This window comes from Schistocerca piceifrons, chromosome X (assembly GCF_021461385.2).
Source record: "Schistocerca piceifrons isolate TAMUIC-IGC-003096 chromosome X, iqSchPice1.1, whole genome shotgun sequence".
In the NCBI taxonomy this organism is placed as follows: domain Eukaryota; kingdom Metazoa; phylum Arthropoda; class Insecta; order Orthoptera; family Acrididae; genus Schistocerca; species Schistocerca piceifrons.
In genome coordinates this window covers 2,474,945-2,481,201 of record NC_060149.1, presented here as the reverse complement: position 1 = coordinate 2,481,201, position 6,257 = coordinate 2,474,945, and the positions used below count along the sequence as shown (strand labels likewise).

General features: G+C 44.1%; 1 long non-coding RNA gene across 1 annotated transcript in view; it reads left to right on the top strand.

The window, feature by feature from the left end:
- Positions 1-2,932: 2,932 nt before the first annotated feature.
- Positions 2,933-6,257, top strand: part of LOC124721241 — a 40,026-nt gene continuing 36,701 nt past the window's right edge. The window contains exon 1 of the long non-coding RNA XR_007006303.1: positions 2,933-3,105. This is a non-coding gene — a long non-coding RNA (uncharacterized LOC124721241). The remainder of the gene's footprint in view (positions 3,106-6,257) is intronic.

The window sequence follows — 6,257 nt, the reverse complement described above, 5'->3', positions numbered from 1 at the left end:
TGCAGCAGTATTCTAGAAGCGGACGGACAAGCGTAGTGTAGCCAGTCTCCTTAGCAGATCTGTTACATTTTCTAAGTGTCCTGCCAATAATACGCAGTCTTTGGTTAGCCTTCCCCACGACGTTTTCTATGTGTTCCTTCCAATTTAAGCTGCTCATAATTGTAATACCTAGGTTTTTAGTTGAATTTACGGCTTTTAGGTTAGACTGATTTATCGTGTGACCGAAGTTTAACGAATTCCTTTTAGCACTCATGTGGATGACCTCACACTTTGCGTTATTTAGGGTCAACTGCCAATTTTCTCACCATTCAGATATCTTTTCTAAAGCGTTTTGGAATTTGTTTTAGTGTTCTGACGTCTTTATTAGTCGATAAACGACAGCATCACCTGCAAACAACCTAAGACGGCTGCTCAGATTGTCTCCCAAATCGTTTATACAGATAAGGAACAGCAAATGGCCTATAACCCTAACTTGGGTAACGCATTGCTGACGTTATTTCGTGGTCAGTCAGTTTGCTTTCGCTGTTGTACATGATTTCGAAAATCAAAATCGTTAACTGTAACTTTTTCTTTCACTAATAATTTCGTAGTGCTGAATACATGTCATCTTTTTGTTTCAGTATATGGCCAACATATAACTGATGAGCTGGCTTCTAAAAGCCTGCAACGGCAGCAGCAGCAGCAGCAGCAGCATTGTAAGTATATATATATATATATATATATATATATATATATATATATATATATATATATAGGGTGGTCCATTGATCGTCACTGGGCCAAATATCTCATGAAATAAACGTGAAACGTAAAAACTACAAAGACGAAACTTGTCTAGCTTGAAGGGGGAAAACAGATGGCGCTATGGTTGGCCCGCTAGATGGCGCTGCCATAGGTCAAACGGATATCAACTGCGTTTTTTTTAAATAGGGGCCGGCCGGAGTGACCGTGCGGTTCTAGGCGCTACAGTCTGGAGCCGAACGACCGCTACGGTCGCAGGTTCGAATCCTGCCTCGGACATGGATTTGTGTGATGTCCTTAGGTTAGTTAGGTTTATTAGTTCTAAGTTCTAGGCGACTGATGACCCCAGAAGTTAAGTGGCATAGTGCTCAGAGCCATTTTAAATAGTGACTTTGCCAATGTGTCCGTAGGCACACCAAGGCAAATAATCCACGGCTGAGGATAGGTTCAACGTATCCCTTGATTCGAGTAACATTATGTACCAGGACGTAAAAAACTTATACGGGCATGCCATGGAACAACACTGAGCACATAGGAAATAAATGTCCAAATTATCCATTAGTTATAGGTGGAGACTTTAATCTGGCGTCCAGTGACTAGGAAAATTACACGTTCACCACAGGGGGCAGGGGGCAGGGGGCAGAAGCAAAGACTCGTCTGAAGTTATTCTAGGAACGCTCTCAACATCCAACCTTGAGCAGTTGGTTAGAAAACCAACTCGAGATGGGAACATATTAGGTATCTTGGTGACAAACAGATGTGATCTTTTTGAGGAAGTTAATGTAGAAGAAGGTATTAGCGACCTTAATGTCGTTGTATGTCAGTGGAAGTTGCAAATAGAAAAAAAACCCAAAGAAATAGCGTAGAATTTGCTTGTTTGGTAAAGCAAATAAAAGTGTCGTAAATGAATATCTTCATAGTCAGCTGCAAGCACTCACTGCGAGCCACAAAGATATTCAGCATCTTTGTTCAAAATGGCTCTGAGCACTATGGGACTCAACTGCTGAGGTCATTAGTCCCCTAGAATTAGAACTAGTTAAACCTAACTAACCTAAGGACATCACAAACATCCATGCCCGAGGCAGGATTCGAACCTGCGACCGTAGCGGTCTTGCGGTTCCAGACTGCAGCGCCTTTAACCGCACGGCATATTCGGCCAGCCATCTATGTTCAGAATTTAAGGGTATTGTCCAGCACGTGCTAGAGAAATATTGAGAGATTGCAGGGCACTCTCACTTCTGATTCGATGTTATGCCACTTCATGTTCTTAGGGAATATGATCTTTGTTGCAGTTTGATTTCATACATTATGATGAAATGGTGGGCAGTAGTTAATGCTTTTGCTTGCGTGCTGTAGGGAAGGAATAATAGTAAGGTTTACCTGGGTTCAAAGGAATAGGGTGCTGATTTAAACGACTGCAGTAAAAGCACGGCTTGGTGGGACGAGTTCTGCGGTTTCTTTGTGCAGACACGGTTGGCGCCAGTCGGTTGGCGTCCACATCCAGGTGGACTGACTAGCGCCGAGAAGGCGCCGCTGCATAGGCCAGCGGCAAATAAAGCAGAGGATGGGGCTGTGTTAGGGCAGCAAGCCGTCGGGACATGTGTGTGCGTGGGACAGGTCACTGGCGCCTAGGCAACAGGGCAGATAACAAGCTTTTTATGGACGACTGTGGTTCCATCCTGGTCATATTGTTAGCGTGGGAAAGGGGCCGCGATGCTGAATCTTTTTTCGTTTTCTCCCAATTAATTTTAAAGTCTCCAATTGGTCAAATCGGTGTATGCAGAGCAAAGAGCGCTCTCCCAGCTTCGAATGCCGCGCTCCAGCTCGTGATTGTCTTGTGCTAAAGTGGGGGAAGTCTAAGATGTAAATGTGCTTTGCTACCAAGCTGAGGATGAAGCGGACAGAAAGAGAAGAGATCATTCTTGTACTGGCGCTTCGCTAGTAAAGAACTGCAGGTCTCTACCTAAACAGTGTGACTTGTGTCCTTTGTCAGTGTGCCACTTAGAGCCTGCGCCAGCCACCTTCGGAACCATCAGAGGTACTGCTTCTAGCATAACAAACACGAGTGATGCGTGGGTGTACTTATTTGTCTTGAGATGGCCGTCTAAACATTTGACGTATTCCGTCACGCATAGTCGTGGCACGGAGTCAAATTGGTTTGGCAGACCACCAAACGGGTCCACCAGCACACTGAAATTCACTGGGGTTTCAGAGGATCATAGGAAAGTACCTGCGTTCCGAATTAACCGAACGCGAGATGGCGTACTTGCATTTTTAGAGCGCGTGCCATTAATAACAGATTGCGGCCGTCCATGACTTCTGTCGCCGAACGCATCGCGGTGTGCCGCCCTGACCAGCAGGAGGGTAAAGTATTCGCTGCTACGGCGTAGGGCTCCAATATATTTTTCTCAGCATCCTGTTCTTTCGAACCATATTTTTCTTTTTGGGGTAGTAGAGTATAGCTGCTTGATGGTGGCGTTGTTTTTGTGCCATAACCAAGATTAACGTGTATGAAGTCAGATTAATGTTCCGGTTAGTGTCGTGTTTCGATCCCCAGCTGATCACTTTGTCCACCATAGACCCCATCTCAGTGAAAGCTTTTATCAAATAAAAATGTTCGTGTGACGTTTCTTTAGTCATTTTTACTGTGTTGTGATGTTAAGAATGAATAAATCTATTGTCATTTAGATCACAACTTCTCCCTGTGTTCTGATTAACATTACATATCCATTTTTATTAAAGTCCAGATTATAAAAGAAAGTAGTAAGATTGCAATTGGCGGACCGGTGCCAGGATCTAAGTCCTTGGCACTTCTGTGATGCTGTCAGTTCGCGTACTTGCCGAAGAGGTCCACATTATGAGGAAAAATATGGTTTATTAGTATGCTGTAGATATTTAATGCTCTGACTATGTTGTTTATGTGTTTCATTTATAGTGCATTTGTGTCAGTGACTTCTGTGTCATTTGTCGATCAATTTACCGTCGTTGCTAACGGCGTTGTCGTATTATTTTTATGGTGTTTAGTACTGCATTTGCTTTATATTTGGTTGTTTTTGATTCTGAATCTCGTGTGCTATTGTCATTGTATTATACTGCGTATATCTTGTGAGTTACATAATAGTTTGTCCACGTGTTGCACGGATAATTAAAGTTGTTGTTGACAGAGAATTTGAATGATAACGAGAAGTAGGGCCAGACAAGTAAACCGAGCGAGGTGGCGCAGTGGTTAGACACTGGACTCGCATTCGGGAGGACGACGGTTCAATCCCGCGTCCGGCCATCCTGATTTAGGTTTTCCGTGATTTCCCTAAATCGCTCCAGGCAAATGCCGGGATGGTTCCTTTGAAAGGGCACGGCCGACTTCCTTCCCCATCCTCCCCTACTCCGATGAGACCGATGACCTCGCTGTCTGGTCTCCTTCCCCAAAACCAACCAACCAACCAGACAAGTAAGTAGTGGGACAACCTGTGTACCACCCCACATTCCACTGTTGCCAAATCTATTCAAGATGACAGCGATGATGTCAGCCAAGATGGCGGCGTGTACACTTGGCAACAGCACATGACGTCATCCAAGATGGTGGATTTTGGTGGGAAAATAGGCCAATTGTGCTACCTCCACTAACCTAATCCTCCAGAAAACTGGCGCGAAATTTGAATTTTGGCGGGAAAATAGGTCAATTGTGTTATGCCCACTAACCTAACCCTCCAGAAAAAATTGGCGCCAAATTCAAATTCCAACAGGATAATGGCTGCAAAACTGTACTTGTCTTTAATATTATTCATTATTATTTATTATCATTTATTATTATTTATTATTGTTATTATTTATTATTATAGCCCTACCTGCAATAGAAAATTGCCCCAAATTCAAATTCCAACAGGATAATGGCTGCAAAACCGTACTTCTCTTTATTATTATTCATTATTATTCATTTATTATCGTTCATTATCATTTATTACCATTTATTACTACTATTGTTATTATTGGCCTACCTCCACAAGAAAATTGCGCCAAATTCAAATTCCAACACGATAATTTCTCGAAAACTGTACTTCTATTTATTATTATTATCATTTATTATTTATTCGAGATGTCTGATTTCGGCGGGAAGAAAGCCATTTGCGCTACATCCATAACAAACATCTCTCACAAGTTCAAATTCCAACACCATAATCGATCACACCTACGAAATAGTACATATCCTACGAACTTTACAGTCACTTATGTTTCTTCACTGCTAACCTGTCAAAATCGCATCAAATAATAAACTGCAGTTGTACTAATCTAATTCACATCCTCTGATTTTGCAAGGAAAAAGGACTGAAGTCTTTATTTCAAGCAGTACAGTCATCACTTATTCTCCAAGAGACTTAGTACACATCTTGGAGAATGCGACTCCAACTGACTTAATTCAAATCGTCACCAGCAGAGGAGGCTAGCCCTGGCGCCACCGGTCAGCAGTAGCCCGCCACTGGTCCAGCGGCCGCTCGGACCGCGCAGGTCCAGCGGTTTAAACATCGTTTGCTCGTTCGAACCTGCCAGTTCTGACGTCCCAACGGTAGGTTGTCCGTTCACCACACGTATTCGTCCCTCCCACACGTTTCGCGCCAAAATTGTTCGCCCGAGTGTGGAATCTTCCCCCAACGTCACAACGTTCGGTTAGCGATCCACCACGCGGTTTCGTGGCGGACAAAGAACATGCTTGGCGCCAAAGTTGTTTGCTGGAGAGTGGAATCTGTCCTGGCGTCACACAGCTGCCAGTCCATTTCGCGGCGTCCTCGTCAAAGAACGCTCTCGCTAAGTTAACTAACTGAGGATCGTCTGCTCTCCCGCGCGCGCGTTACAGCCGGACACGCGCCGCCCACCGGCCCACGGGTGTCCGACCGCTTACGTCACACACCCTCGATCGCCGCCTCCATACACGTGCCAGACATAGTCTTCTGTAAACATGCTAACACCCACACCGCGCTTCTAAGCTATCAATTGCCTAAGTACTTAATTGCATTTCAATTTTAATCATATTAAATAATTCAATTTACAATTTCATATAAGTATGAAAAGCGGTTCAATTATCTAATTTCATCTACTTTCAAGGTCCAGACCGCCACCTTTTCCTAGGAACGAGTGCCGAGTTTGAATTCTGGCAGTAAAGAAAGGTCACGCGCGCTTTCTCTACCGACCTAAGAAAATTGTTGGAAAGAAAGGACACTCGAACTAACTTCAGCCACCCGACCGCCGCTTCCTCCTAGGAACCAGCGCCAAGTTTGAATTCTTCTAGTAAAGAAAGGTCACTTGTGCTTCCGCCACCAACCTAAGAACATTGTTGTAAACAAAGCTCATCACCACAAACCTAAGCCTCCAGCACACAATCTCTTCCTACGAGTTTCTGGTGAAAGGACTCAGCCTGCACTAGGCCCACGGATGGAGGAACGAATGTACTTTATTTAGGGATGGAGTATATGTATCACAGAACACACGCACCATCATGTCCCACACCGTACAGACCTGCAAAC